The sequence below is a fragment of the Oncorhynchus clarkii genome, chromosome 4, assembly GCF_045791955.1.
Source record: "Oncorhynchus clarkii lewisi isolate Uvic-CL-2024 chromosome 4, UVic_Ocla_1.0, whole genome shotgun sequence".
In the NCBI taxonomy this organism is placed as follows: Eukaryota; Metazoa; Chordata; class Actinopteri; order Salmoniformes; family Salmonidae; genus Oncorhynchus; species Oncorhynchus clarkii.
The window spans coordinates 46,916,229-46,932,701 of record NC_092150.1 but is presented as its reverse complement, the minus strand read 5'-3'; the positions used below and the strand labels follow the sequence as shown (position 1 = coordinate 46,932,701).

Below are 16,473 nucleotides of genomic sequence, written 5' to 3'. Positions count from 1 at the left end.
CAGAGCATGGAGGCGCTACCAGGAGACAGGCCAGTACATCAGGAGACGTGGAGGAGGCCGTAGGAGGGCAACAACCCAGCAGCAGAACGCTACCTCCGCCTTTGTGCAAGGAGGAGCATTGCCAGAGCCCTGCAAAATGACCTCCAGCAGACCACAAATGTGCATGTGTCTGCTCAAACGGTCAGAAACAGACTCCATGAGGGTGGTATGAGGCCCCGACATCCATAGGTGGGGGTTGTGCTTACAGCCCAACACCGTGCAGGACGTTTGGCATTTGCCAGAGAACACCAAGATTGGCAAATTCGCCACTGGTGCCCTGTGCTCTTCACAGATGAAAGCAGGTTCACACTGAGCACATGTGACAGACGTGACAGTCTGGAGACGCCGTGGAGAACGCAACATCCTCCAGCATGACCGGTTTGGCGGTGGGTCAGTCATGGTGTGGGGTGGCATTTCTTTGGGGGGCTCGCCTCCATGTGCTCGCCAGAGGTAGCCTGACTGCCATTAGGTACCGAGATGAGATCCTCAGACGCCTTGTGAGACCATATGCTGGTGCGGTTGGCCCTGGGTTCCTCCTAATGCAAGACAATGCTAGACCTCATGTGACTGGAGTGTGTCAGCAGTTCCTGCAAGAGGAAGGCATTGATACTATGGACTGGCCCGCCCGTTCCCCAGACCTGAATCCAATTGAGCACATCTGGGACATCATGTCTTTCTCAATCCACCAACCTCACGTTGCACCACAGACTGTCCAGGAGTTGGCGGATGCTTTAGTCCAGGTCTGGGAGGAGATCCCTCAGGAGACCATCCGCCACCTCATCAGGAGCATGCCCAGGCGTTGTAGGGAGGTCATACAGGCACGTGGAGGCCACACTGAGCCTCATTTTGACTTGTTTTAAGGACATTACATCAAAGTTGGATCAGCCTGTAGTGTGGTTTTCCACTTTTATTTTGAGTGTGACTCCAAATCCAGACCTCCGTGGGTTGATACATTTGATTTCCATTGATAATTTTTGTGTGATTTTGTTGTCAGCACATTCAACTATGTAAAGAAAAAAGTATTTAATACGAATATTTCATTCATTCAGATCTAGGATGTGTTATTTTAGTGTTCCTTTTTTTTTGAGCAGTGTATATATACTACAGAAAAATGAACACCAGTGCTAGAGTGAGAAGTATAAAGAGCGTTTCCACCGTCTCTGGCATAGCTTACATACCACCCAGACTTTGGTGGTGATGTGTCCGTGTTGCTCGAACATCCAGCAGTGGTAGGAGAGCAGCAGCTTGAGACAGCGACAGCAGGGCACTGAACACCAGCACTGACAGCATGGTCTGGCCCTGACCACTCAGAGAAAGACAACTGGTGGGGGAAGTGGAGAGAGGATACATACAATTCATACATTATAGTAGCAGACTGGTTGTCAGTATGGCTGTCAGTCTGTGAGAGACTAAGAAAATATCACAGGATAAAAGTGAAACAAGTAATATGGGGACCTCTATTGGTCAAATGTAGAAGATTAGAGCCCTGTACTCGCATTAATTTTAAGAACGAGCCCTACCCATGTCACCCGGTTATTGTCATGAAAAAGACTGCCAGTCTAATGGTAATTGACTGTTAATTAATATAATCACATTAGGCATCGCCAGACTACCATGCAATTCAACATCACAATAAATCCATTATTTTAATCAGGTCTAAAGAAACATGATATTAAGAAAATGTATTTCAGAAGAACAGAATATGCGTTGGCTTACTGTATGTTTTCTGGATATGCTCCATGCCATAGGCTGTAGTCGTGTTCATTTAGCTGACAAGATATGCTAAAAAGTCCCGTGCCATTATAAATCAAATAACATTTTATTTGTCACTAACACATGGTTAGCAGATGTTAATGCAAGTGTAGCGAAATGCTTGTGCTTCTAGTTCCGGCAATGCAGTAATAACCAACAAGTAATCTAACCTAACAATTCCACAACTACTACCTTATACACACAAGTGTAAAGGGATGAAAAAATATGTATGTAAAGATATATGAATGAGTGATGGTACAGAACGGCATAGGCAAGATGCAGTAGATGGTATCGAGTACAGTATATACAAATGAGATGAGTAATGTAGGGTATTTAAACAAAGTGGCATAGTTTAAAGTGGCTATTGATACATGTATTACATAAAGATGCAGTAGATGATATAGAGTACAGTATATACATATGAGATGAGTCATGTAGGGTATGTAAACATTATATTAAGTGGCATTGTTTAAAGTGGCTAGTGATACATTGTTTACATCAATTTCCATCAATTTCCATTATTAAAGTGGCTGGAGTTGAGTCAGTATGTTGGCAGCAGCCACTCAATGTTAGTTGTGGCTGTTTAACAGTCTGATGGCCTTGAGATAGAAGCTGTTTTTCAGTCTCTTGGTCCCTGCTTTGATGCACCTGTACTGACCTCGCCTTCTGGATGATAGCAGGGTGAACAGGCAGTGGCTCGGTTGGTTGTTGTCCTTGATGATCTTTATGGCCTCCAGTGACATCGGGTGGTGTAGGTGTCCTGGAGGGCAGGTAGTTTGCCCCCGGTAATGCGTTGTGCAGACCTCGCTACCCTCTGGAGAGCCTTACGGTTGTGGGCGGAGCAGTTGCCGTACCAGGCAGTGATACAGCTGTTGGAATTATTATGAATAAACAATATCCCCATTTTAAATAGAATTGTAACTAAGTAAACTTATACTCTGTTTTATTATATCTGATTAACAATATGAGTTCATAAGAAGGGATTGTGTGACACGGACAAGGAGTAATTAAAGTTAATGAACACCATTCCAACTAGGAAGAAACTAATGGGTTGGGGACTGTGTAAACAAATAAGGTCGTTAACCTAACGTTGAACCTACAGAAACTTAGCTCTGGGGTTTTTAGATAAGGCAGTGAGTGCATTCCTAGGTTTTCTGTTAATTAGAACTGTCAGCTCAGTGGTGATCGATAATGTTGAGGGGTCAAAAGTTACCTGGGAGTGTGTTAGTAAGTTAGAATGAACTTTTCACCTCACTTTGTCCCGGTCGAGAGGAGGGGATTCTGTTAAAGCAATTAAATGACGTCATGATCTGTATATAAACTGTTGCTTGTGGTTAAGTGGGAGCGTGCTCCGAGAATAAATTCTGTTACCTATTATTGAAAGACTGGTCTGCGTCTATTTTATGCAAACAAGAATCTTAGAAATTCTCATAAAATATATTAAGGGTTTTCAATTGATGAAAGCACATTGGCATAATTAAATGACACTAACAACAGCCCGACAGGATGTTCTCGATTGTGCATCTGTAGAAGTTTGTGAGTGCTTTTGGTGACAAGCCGAATTTCATCAACCTCCTGAGGTTGAGGAGGCGCTGCTGCACCTTCTTCACAACGCTGTCTGTGTGGGTGGACCAATTCAGTTTGTCCGTGATGTGTACGCCGAGGAACTTAGAACTTACTACCCTCTCCACTACTGTCTCTTCGATGTGGATAGGGGGGTGCTCCCTCTGCTGTTTCCTGAAGTCCACAATCATCTCCTTTGTTTTGTTGACGTTGAGTGTGAGGTTATTTTCCTGACACCACACTCCGAGGGCCCTCACCTCCTCCCTGTAGGCCGTCTCGTCGTTGTTGGTAATCAAGCCTACCACTGTAGTGTCGTCCGCAAACTTTATGATTGAGTTGGAGGCGTGCATGGCCGGAGGGTACTATGGTGTTAAATGCTGAGCTGTAGTCGATGAACAGCATTCTCACATAGGTATTCCTCTTGTCCAGATGGGTTAGGACAGTATGCAGTGTGTTTTTCTTTTTCTTTTTTTTTTTTCACCTTTATTTAACCAGGTAGGCTAGTTGAGAACAAGTTCTCATTTGCAACTGCGACCTGGCCAAGATAAAGCATAGCAGTGTGAACAGACAACACAGAGTTACGCATGGAGTAAACAATTAACAAGTCAATAACACAGTAGAAAAAAAAGACACACATTGTGTGCAAAAGGCATGAAGAGGTAGGCGAATAATTACAATTTTGCAGATTAACACTGGAGTGATAAATGATCAGATGGTCATGTACAGGTAGAGATATTGGTGTGCAAAAGAGCAGAAAAGTAAATAAATATAAACAGTATGGGAATGAGGTAGGTAAAATTGGGTAGGGCTATTTACCGATAGACTATGTACAGCTGCAGCAATCGGTTAGCTGCTCAGATAGCAGATGTTTGAAGTTGGCGAGGGAGATAAAAGTCTCCAACTTCAGCGATTTTTGCAATTCGTTCGAGTCACAGGCAGCAGAGAACTGGAACGAAAGGCGGCCAAATGAGGTGTTGGCTTTAGGGATGATCAGTGAGATACACCTGCTGGAGCGCGTGCTACGGGTGGGTGTTGCCATCGTGACCAGTGAACTGAGATAAGGCGGAGCTTTACCTAGCATGGCCTTGTAGATGACCTGGAGCCAGTGGGTCTGGCGACGAATATGTAGCGAGGGCCAGCCGACTAGAGCATACAGGTCGCAGTGGTGGGTGGTATAAGGTGCTTTAGTAACAAAACGGATGGCACTGTGATAAACTGCATCCAGTTTGCTGAGTAGAGTATTGGAAGCTATTTTGTAGATGACATCGCCGAAGTCGAGGATCGGTAGGATAGTCAGTTTTACTAGGGTAAATTTGGCGGCATGAGTGAAGGAGGCTTTGTTGCGGAATAGAAAGCCGACTCTAGATTTGATTTTAGATTGGAGATGTTTGATATTAGTCTGGAAGGAGAGTTTACAGTCTAGCCAGACACCAAGGTACTTATAGATGTCCATATATTCTAGGTCGGAACCATCCAGGGTGGTGATGCTAGTCAAGCATGTGGGTGCAGGCAGCGAACGGTTGAAAAATTTGGTTTTACTAGCGTTTAAGAGCAGTTGGAGGCCACGGAAGGAGTGTTGTATGGCATTGAAGCTCGTTTGGAGGTTAGATAGCACAGTGTCCAAGGACGGGCCGGAAGTATACAGAATGGTGTCGTCTGCGTAGAGGTGGATCAGGGAATCGCCCGCAGCAAGAGCAACATCATTGATATATACAGAGAAAAGAGTCAGCCCGAGAATTGAACCCTGTGGCACCCCCATAGAGACTGCCAGAGGACCGGACAGCATGCCCTTTTAAAGAATGACCAGGCATCCTCAACTGACGGGATGAGGTCAATATCCTTCCAGGATACCCGGGCCAGGTCGATTAGAAAGGCCTGCTCACAGAAGTGTTTTAGGGAGCGTTTGACAGTGATGAGGGGTGGTCGTTTGACTGCGGATCCATAGCGGATACAGGCAATGAGGCAGTGATCGCTGAGATCCTGGTTGAAGACAGCGGAGGTGTATTTGGAGGGCCAGTTGGTCAGGATGACGTCTATGAGGGTGCCCTTGTTTACATATTTAGTGTTGTACCTGGTGGGTTCCTTGATGATTTGTGTGAGATTGAGGGCATCTAGCTTAGATTGTAGGACTGCCGGGGTGTTATTAAGCATATCCCAGTTTAGGTCACCTAACAGAACAAACTCTGAAGCTAGATGGGAAGCGATCAATTCACAAATGGTGTCCAGGGCACAGCTGGGAGCTGAGGGGGGTCGGTAGCAGGCGGCAACAGTGGGAGACTTATTTCTAGTTCGAACTGTTTGGGTATGGACCTGGAAAATATGACATTACTTTGCAGGCTATCTCTGCAGTAGACTACAACTCCTCCCCCTTTGGCAGTTCTGTCTTGACGGAAAATGTTATAGTTGGGTATGGAAATCTCAGAATTTTTGGTGGCCTTCCTGAGCCAGGATTCAGACATGGCAAGGACATCAGGGTTAGCAGAGTGTGCTAAAGCAGTGAGTAAAACAAACTTTTGGAGGAGGCTTCTGATGTTGACATGCATGAAACCAAGGCTTTTTCGATCACAGAAGTCAACAAATGAGGGTGCCTGGGGACATGCAGGGCCTGGGTTTACCTCCACATCACCCGCGGAACAGAGGAGGAGCAGTATGAGGGTGCGGCTAAAGGCTATCAAAACTGGTCGCCTAGAGCGTTGGGAACAAAGAATAAAAGGCGCAGATTTCTGGGCATGGTACAATATATTCAGGGCATAATGCGCAGACAGGGGTATGGTGGGGTGCGAGTACAGCGGAAGTAAGCCCAGGCACTGGGTGATGATAAGAGAGGTTGTATCTCTGGACATGCTGGTTGTAATGGGTGAGGTCACCGCATGTGTGGGAGGTGGGAAAAAGGAGGTATCAGGGGTATGAACAGTGGAACTAGGGGCTCCATTGTAAACTAAAACAATGATAACTAACCTGAACAACAGTATACAAGGCATATTGACATTTGAGAGAGACATACAGCGAGGCATACAGTAATCACAGGTGTTGATTGGGAGAGCTAGCTAAAACAGTAGGTGAGTCAACAACAGCTAATCAGCTAGCACAACAACAGCAGGTAAAATGGCGTTGACTAGGCAGAGAGGGTCGGATTAACTACACACAAAGCCTGAGTGCGGCTGACAGATAAAACATAAACATGCGTCGTCTGTGGACCTATTGGGGCGGTAAGCAAATGGGAGTGACTAGTCTCTCAAAGCACTTCATGATGACGGAAGTGCTACGGGACGGTAGTCGTTTAGCTCAATTACCTTAGCTTTCTTGGGAACAGGAACAATGGTGGCCCTCTTGAAGCATGTGGGAACAGCAGACTGTGATAAGGATTGATTGAATATGTCCGTAAACACACCAGCCAGCTGGTCTGCGCATGCTCTGAGGACGCGGTTGGGGATGCCGTCTGGGCCTGCAGCCTTGCAAGGGTTAACACGTTTAAATGTTTTACTCACGTCGGCTGCAGTGAAGGAGAGTCCACAGGTTTTGGTAGAGGGCGGTGTCAGTGGCACTGTATTGTCCTCAAAGCGAGCAAAACATGTATCTAGTTTGTCTGGGAGCAAGACATCCTGGTCCGCGACGGGGCTGGTTTTTGTTTTGTAGTCCGTGATTGACTGTAGACCCTGCCACATACCTCTTGTGTCTGAGCCGTTGAATTGCGACTCTACTTTGTCTCTATACTGACGCTTAGCTTGTTTGATTGCCATGCGGAGGGAATATTTTATATTATATGATTTTATAGTGAGATGTAGTTAACATGATCTGTAGTCAGTCAGTCAGTCAGTCAATCAATGTGTATAGCATCTACTACACAAAGTAACTATCCCCCCTCCCCCATCTCACTCCCTCCCCCTACTTGCCTCTTTCTTCCTAATCTTCCTCTTTAGTACAGTGTATGATGTAGTTACCTCACAGGCAGAGGTAGTGAGTGATATAGCTAGTTACCTGAAGGGCAGGTGCACCTGGATTTTGGCAATGAGGCCCATGGAGGTGTTGGTTCCACTTTTCTGGGCTCCATTATTTACTTAACAAATAAGGAACACTCAAAATGTGCACATATAAAATTAAGATATTTTAATTAGAATACAGCTGTAGACAGAAGTCAAAGATCAAACATACTGATAATTCTCCTGAGTTCTGCCCATTACAAAAGACAGCATCTTATATACCCGAGATCACACCTTATGGTATGATCTCATGTCAAATCCTGCATGTGCAGCTAAAAGAACAAGTTATTCTTAACACAAGGTTTCTGAGAACCTGTCTCAGTGGCATGCAAATCTGCCCTTTTTTCAGAGAAAAACAGACACTGTCGCTCTGTGTCTTGCTATCATCCTCAGTCCCTTTTCTCACCTTCTCTCACAGACATGGGGCTGCAGGTTTTGGCAGAGAGCTAGACACAGACAGAGGCCTCAATATTCACCTATACAGTGAGCATAATTAAAATGGCACGTTAGCAAACTAATAACAACATAATCAATGGTGGGGGACAATTTGAATCCTTCAGAGGGGTCAGAGCACATGTACATGGTGGCCAGGATTGCTATGACATCAAACAGCCAGAAGGAAGGGCTGGCGGGGTACACCCCTTTGATCAACCTGTTCTGTCACCACAGAAGAAGGCCACAGTATGAATATACTGTATATAGAATATGAAATGGTAGGACTGGTAGAAAATATACAGGTAAATGTCAGTGTACAGGATACTTAAAGACCAGTAGAAAAACATACAGTGTCAGTATATAGGATGAATTGGATATGGTTACCTGAGGAAAAGTAAAGAAAGTATTAAATATGTATAATGGTGAAATAGTGAAGAACCCATAAAGGTGGTGATATAAAATATACATATATATATATATATATATATATATATATATATATATATATATATATAACAAAAGTTGGAGGTCACCTAGAAATGTCCTTGTTTTTGAAAGAAAAGCTCATTTTTGGTCCATTAAAATAACATCAAATTGATCAGAAATACAGTGTAGACATTGTTAAATGTTGTAAATGACTGTTGTTGCTGGAAACGGCTGATTTTTAATGGACTATCTACAGTTGTGGCCAAAAGTTTTGAGAATGACACAAATATTTAATTTACACAAAGTTTGCTGCTTCAGTGTCTTTATATATTTTTGTCAGATGTTACTATGGAATAGTAATTACATGAAGTTGATGCAAAGAATCAATATTTGCAGTGTTGACCCATATTTTTCAAGACCTCTGCAATCTGCCCTGGCATGCTGTCAATTAACTTCTGGGCCACACTGATCAGCCCATTCTTGCATAATCAATGCTTGGAGTTTGTCAGACTTTGTGGGTTTTTGTTTGTCCACCCGCCTCTTGAGGATTGACCACAAGTTCTTAATGGGATTAAGGTCTGGAGAGTTTCCTGGCCATGGACCCGAAACATCTATGTTTTGTTCCCCGAGCCACTTAGTTATCACTTTTGCCTTATGGCAAGGTGCTCCATCATGCTGGAAAAGGCATTGTTCGTTACCAAACTGTTCCTGGATGGTTGGGAGAAGTTGCTCTCTGAGGATGTGTTGGTACCATTCTTTATTGATGGCTGTGTTCTTAGAAAGAATTGTGAGTGAGCCCACTCCCTTGGTTGAGAAGCAACCCCGCACATGAATGGTCTCAGGATGCTTTACTGTTGGCATGACACAGGACTGATGGTAGCGCTCACCTTGTCTTCTCCGGACAAGCTTTTTTCCGGATGCCCCAAACCATCAGAAAGGGGATACATCAGAGTAAATTACTTTACCCCAGTCCTCAGCAGTCCTATCCCTGTACCTTTTGCAGAATATCAGTCTGTCCCTGATGTTTTTCCTGGAGAGAAGTGGCTTCTTTGCTGCCCTTCTTAACACCAGGCCATCCTCCAATAGTCTTTGCCTCACTGTGCGTGCAGATGCACTCACACCTGCCTGCTGCCATTCCTGAGCAAGCTCTGTACTGGTGGTGCCCCGATCCCGCAGCTGAATCAAGTTTAGGAAACGGTCCTGGCGCTTGCTGAACTTTCTTGGGTGCCCTGAAGCCTTCTTCACAACAATTGAACCGCTCTCCTTGAAGTTCTTGGTGATCCAATAAATGGTTGATTTGGGTGAAATCTTACTGGCAGCAATATCCTTGCGTGTGAAGCCATTTTTGTGCAAAGCAATGATGAAGGCACGTGTTTCCTTGTAGGTAACCATGGTTGACAGAGGAAGAACAATGATTCCAAGCACCACCCTCCTTTTGAAGCTTCCAGTCTGTTATTCAAACTCAATCAGCATGACAGAGTGATCTCCAGCCTTGTCCTCATTAACACTCACACCTGTGTTAACAAGAGAATCACTGACATGATGTCAGCTGGTCTTTTGTGGCAGGGCTGAAATGCAGTGGAAATGTTTTTTCGGGAATCAGTTAATTTACATGGCAAAGAGGGACTTTGCAATTAATTGCAATTCATCTGATCACTCTTCATAACATTCTGGAGTATATGCAAATTGCCAGCATACAGACTGAGGCAGCAGACTTTGTGAAAATTAATGTTTGTGTCATTCTCAAAACTTTTGTTCACGACTGCACTGAAGTCGGAAGTTTACATACACTTAGGTTGTAGTCATTAAAATTTGTTTTTCAATCACTCCACAAATTTCTTGTTATAGTTTTGGCAAGTCGGTTAGGACATCTACTTTGTGCATGACACAAGTCATTTTTCCAAAAGTTTACAGAAACTAAGTTGACTGTGCCTTTAACCTTTCTAGCGCAGCGGTTCCTTGACAACATTCCGCTGAAAAGGCATCGAGCAAAATTCAAAAATATTTTTGAGAAATATGTAACTTTCACACATTAACAAGTCCAAACCAGCAAATGAAAGATACACATCTTGTTAATCTACCCATCGTGTCCAATTTAAAAAAAAAACATATGTTAGGTCATAGCCAAGTCAAAAAACCACAGCCATTTTTCCAGCCAAAGATAGGAGTCACAAAAAGCAGAAATATAGATAAAATTAATCACTAACCTTTGATGATCTTCATCAGATGACACTCATAGGACATCATGTTACACAATACATGTATGTTTTGTTCTATAATGTTCATATTTATATCCAAAATTCTCAGTTTACATTGGTGCCTTACGTGCAGTAATGTTTTGATTCCAAAACATCTGGTGATTTTGCAGAAATTCTCATAATAAACATTGATAAAAGATACAAGTGTTATTCACGTAATTAAAGATTGACTTCTCCTTAATGCAACCGCTGTGTCAGATTTATAAAAAACTTTACGGAAAAAGCATAATCTGAGAACGGCGCTCAGAACCCAAAACAGCCAGAGGAATATCTGACCATTTTGGAGTCAACAAAGTTAGAAACAACACCATAAATATTCACTTACCTTTGATGATCTTCATCAGAAGGCACTCCCAGGAATCCCAGGTTGACAATAAATGACTGATTTGTTCCATAAAGTTCCATAAAGTCAGTCATTTAGGTCCAAATAGCCACTTGTTAGCGTGTTCAGCCCAGCAATCCATCTTCATGAGGCGCAGGCACTTCATCCAGACAAAAACTCTAAAAGTTCCGTTTACAGTCCTTTAGAAAAATGTCAAACGATGTATGGAATCAATATTTAGGATGTTTTTAACATAAAACATCAATAATGTTCCAAACGGAGAATTCCTTTGTCTTCAGAAAAGCACTGGAACGAGAGGTAACTCTGTCAGGAGCGTGCGTCATGAGACCAAGGCACTCTGCCAGACCACTGACTCAAAGAAGTCTCATGAGCCCCTCCTTTATAGTAGAATCCTCATTCAAGTTTCTAAAGATGGTTGACATCTAGTGGAAGCCGTAGGAAGTGCAACTTTATCCATATCTCAATGTGTATTCAGTAGGAAAAGCTTTGAACAACTACAAACCTCAGATGTCCCACTTCCTGGTTGGATCTTTCTCAGGTTTTCGCCTGTCATATGAGTTCTGTTATACTCACAGACATCATTCAAACAGTTGTAGAACCTTCAGAGTGGTTTCTATCCAATACTAATAATAATATGCATATATTAGCATCTGGGACAGAGTAGGAGGCAGTTCACTCTGGGCACGCTATTCATCCAAAAGTGAAAATGCTATCCCAAAAAGGTTAAACAGCTTGGAAAATTCCAGAAAAAGATGTCATGGCTTTAGAAGCTTCTGATAGGCTAATTGACATAATTTGAGTGAATTGGTGGTGTACCTGTGGATGTATTTCAAGGCCTACCTTAAAACTCAGTGCCTCTCTGCTTGACATCATGAGAAAATCAAAAGAAATCAGCCAAGACTTGTAGACCTCCACAAGTCTGGTTCATCCTTGGGAGCAATTTCCAAACGCCTGAAGGTACCATGTTCATCTGTACAAACAACAGTACGCAAGTATAAACACCATGGGACCACGCAGCCGTCATGGCCCTCGCTTCATACTCGTCGCCAAACCCACTGGCTCCAGGTCATCTACAAGACCCTGCTAGGTAAAGTCCCCCCTTATCTCAGCTCACTGGTCACCATAGCAGCACCCACCTGTAGCACGCACTCCAGCAGGTATATCTCTCTGGTCACCCCCAAAACCAATTCTTCCTTCCGCCTCTCCTTCCAGTTCTCTGCTGCCAATGACTGGAACGAACTACAAAAACACTTATCTCCCTCACTAGCTTTAAGCACCAGCTGTCAGAGCAGCTCACAGATTACTGCACCTGTACATAGCCCATCTATAATTTAGCCCAAACAACTACCTCTCCCCCTACTGTATTTATTTATTTTGCTCCTTTGAACCACATTATTTATATCTCTACCTTGCACATTCTTCCACTGCAAATCTACCATTCCAGTGTTTTACTTGCTATATTGTATTTACTTTGCCACCATGGCCTTTTTTTTGCCTTTACCTCCCTTATCTCACCTCATTTGCTCACATTGTATATAGACTTATTTTTCTACTGTATTATTGACTGTATGTTTGTTTTACTCCATGTGTAACTCTGTGTTGTTGTATGTGTCGAACTGCTTTACTTTATCTTGGCCAGGTCGCAATATTAAATGAGAACTTATTCTCAACTTGCCTACCTGGATAAATAAAGGTGAAATAAAAAATACAGCTCAGGAAGGAGACGCGTTCGGTCTCCTAGAGATGACCGTACTTTGGTGCGAAAAGTTCAAATCCAAGTGCAAATCCCAGAACAACAGCAAAGAACCTTGTGAAGATGCTGGAGGAAGCGGATACAAAATTATCTATATATACAGTAAAAAAAGTCCCATATCGACATAACCCGAACGGCCGCTAAGCAAGGAAGAAGCCACTGCTCCAAAACCTTCATAAAAAAGCCAGACTACCGTTTGCAACTGCATGGGGAAAAATATCATACTTTTTGGAGAAATGTCCTCTGGTCTGATGAAACAAAAATAGAACTGTTTGGTCATAATGACGATCGTTATGTTTGGAGGAAAAAGATGGAGGCTTGCAAGCCTGAAGAACACCATTCCAACCGTGAAGCACGGGGGTTGCAGCATCATGTTGTGGGGGTGCTTTGTTGCAGGAGGGACTGGTGCACTTCACAAAATAGATGGCATCATGAGGCAGGAAAATGATGTGGATATATTGAAGCAACATCTCAAGGCATCAGTTAGGAAGTTAAAGCTTGGTCGCAAATGGGTCTTCCAAATGGACAATGACGCCAAGCATATTTTCCAAGTTGTGGCAAAATTGCTTAAAGACAACAAAGTCAAGGTATTGGAGTGGCCATCACAAAGCCCTGACCTCAATCCCATAGACAATTTGTGGGCAGAACTGAAAAAGCATGTGCGAGCAAGGAGGCCTACAAATCTGACTCAGTTACACAAGCTCTGTCAGGAAGAATGGGCCAAAATTCACTCAACTTATTGTGGGAAGCTTGTGGAAGTCTACCCAAAACATTTGACCCAAGTTAAACCATTTAAATTCAATGTTACCAAATACTAATTGAGTGTATGTAAACTTCTGACCCACTGGGAATGTGATGAAAGAAATAAAAGCTTAAATAAATCTCTCTCTACTATTATTCTGATATTTCACATTCTTAATATGAAGTGGTGATCCTAACTGACCTAAAATAGATAATTTTTACTAGGATTAAATGTTCGAAATTGTGAAAAACTGAGTTGAAATGTATTTGGCTAAGGCGTATGTAAACATCCGACTTCAACTGTAGGCGTACAGATGCCCATTATCAGCAACCATCACTCCTGTGTTCCAATGGGACGTAGCTACTCCAAGGTTATCATTTTAAAAGGCTAATTGACCAATAGAAAAAAACTATTTTGCAATTATGTTAGCACAGCTGAAAACTGTTGTTCTGATTAAAGAAGCAATAAAACTGTCCTTCTTTAGACTAGTTGAGTATGTGGAGCATCAGCATTCGTGGGTTCGATATAGGCTCAAAATAGCCAGAAACAAAGACCTTTCTTCTGAAACTCGTCAGTCTATTCTTGTTCTTGCAAGAAATTGCCAAGAAACTGAAGATCTCGTACAACACTGTGTACTACTCCCTTCACAGAACAGAGCAAACTGGCCCTAACCAGAATAGAAAGAGGAGTGGGAGGCCTTGGTGCAACTGAGCAAGAGGACAAGTACATTAGAGTGGCTAGTTTGAGAAACAGACACCTCACAAGTCCTCAACTGGCAGCTTCATAAAATTGTACCCGCAAAACACCAGTCTCAACGTCAACAGTGAAGAGGCGACTCCGCGATGCTGGCCTTCTAGGCAGAGTTGCAAAGAAAAAGCTTTGGTATGAACTTTGAACTCTTACTCACTAAAGAAGTGATACCCTCTCCGCCCGATAAACGTGGGCTAGGAGAGGACAGACAGAGTATTCTTTCTACCACGCTCCAGCTCACCACTAGACATTCTTCAGAGGACCTGAGATCCATGCTGGACCACCCCGCCTTCTATCTACGACCAATCTACCGATGCGCAGCTCAGAGTAAATATTTATTGCATTTTCCTTTTTCAAATGGGCGGTTATTTAGACTGCATAAGATACTGCATTTACGATAGCATAGCTGCCTACGGCCTGATAGAGACACAAAACCTTTTTGCTCCTCAGTCTTCCCACACTTTCACTCAAACCCAACACCCTTTCTTTGTGTAACCAGCTGTCATACCTGTTCCGTCCGTTTTCCTTTATGACATAATTTGTAATCAATGTATGATCCATTCTGTGTAGATGTAATTCTGTGTGATTATTTAGGTATTTAGTAAATAAATAATTAAACCAAATTTTGTATTGCTGATTCAACTTGTTAGCCAGGGTTCGTGAAGATAACCAAAAATGTACAACATTCAGATGAGACTAAATAAGGTGACGATTAAATATTGACTGCTATTGACGCAAAAGATTACCAGGTCTTTAAGAGTTTATTCAGAAGATAACAGCTCTATAAACATTCTTTCGTGGTGCCCTGACTTTCTAGTTAATTACATTTACATGATTAGCTTAATCAGGTAATATTAATTACAGAGAAATTATTTTATAGAATAGCATGTCATATCACTTAATCTGGTATAGCCAAAAACACGACACGTTACAAGTGGACATAGATACAACTCCTTATCGAATTCCGAGGCGCACATTGAAGATGTTAGAAGAACACATTTCGTATTCATCAGCCAATAAGATGAGTCGGCCTAATGAACAGCATAACCACTAGCATATATCAATCTACTATCCCCCATAGTATATAAATTGACCTATTCTAAGGCTCTACACCGATTGTAAAGCGGATTAATGTGCTTCATTTTAAGAAGTTATTTGTCCACTTTAGTTGTGATACAAACCTTATCAAAACATATAGGCCTATTGCCTAGGCTACATGAGGTGTGCAACTATGATTTGAAAAAGTCACAAAAAAAGGCATGCACTCTTTCTTGCCTTCACAAGTGATACAATTAAATTAAGAATAGTCTGATAGGTGACAATATTATTACTTGTGAATGATGTATTATTAATATTGTCACCTGTCAGACTATTCTTAATTTAATCTTGTCTTTACATAGACTAAATAATATATGTGTGAAATTAGTTTTGATTTAGAATGAACCAATTTCATGCACCTATCTCTGCACAGGGCCAGGGAGGGGGGGTGGAAACTGTGTACTTAAATAGCAAATGGAGGATGCTTTTTCAGTGGTTCATTTTCATGCCAGCCAGTCAGGCTATACTCTTGTTGTAAAGTGGATGTTGGGTAATAATGCAAGATACGTTCTGAGCAAATAATGTAAGAAATAACACACACAAAAATACTGCAAAGATGTCTCAGCACCATTATTATCTCACACACACCCCACACCCACAACCTCCCTAACCCTCCTTGGTCCTTCCTTACCCTCATGCGGCTGATCCAGGAGCGCAGGCCAGAGAGGTAAATCTGGGACAGGGCCTCTTAGTAAAGGCGCAGGCCAATCCCCTCGGGGGTGATGGTGAACTGGAACGCCACTGCCTGGTGGGCCTACGCAATTTCTATGGAAACAGGACCAGAGTTGCATACAACAACCTGCTCTACTTAGTCACATTCACATATTTCACTCTACTAGTAGTCTAGAGTCACAGATGGCTTCTGCCATCGCTATGGAAACAGGACCAGAGTCACATACAATCATCTATTAAACAGGAAATTACAGTTAGAACTACAGTACCATCACTATAGAAACAGGACCGTACAGTTGCATAAAATAGTTTACTGATGGACTACCTCAGGGCTCTCCAATCCTGTTCCTGGATATCTACTGTCCTCTAGGTTTTCACTCCAACACTAATCTAGTGCACCTGATTCTAATAATTAGCTGGTTGATAGGTTGAATCAGGTTAATTACAACAGGGGTTGGAGCGAAAACCTACAGGAGGGAAGCTTGCCAGGAACAAGGTAGGAGAGCCCTGGTCTATATCTTCAAGTTCAAGGCAGATAATGTTTTTAGAAAGCAAGATTCCCCATTATAGTCAATGGGAGTATTAGTGAGGGAGTCTTAGTGGTCAATATTTGTGGATATACATATATATTATATATTTCTTGAATTCAACCATTATTGGAT

At 42.6% G+C, this 16,473-nt stretch overlaps 1 protein-coding gene and 1 pseudogene across 1 annotated transcript in view; both read right to left on the bottom strand.

Annotated features, from left to right (window-relative positions):
* LOC139406902 (uncharacterized) overlaps positions 1-16,473 on the bottom strand; it is a 624,715-nt gene that overhangs the window by 290,047 nt on the left and 318,195 nt on the right. The window lies entirely within an intron of this gene.
* The window catches only part of LOC139407994 (carnitine O-palmitoyltransferase 1, liver isoform-like), a 20,599-nt pseudogene continuing 5,289 nt past the window's right edge, over positions 1,164-16,473 (bottom strand).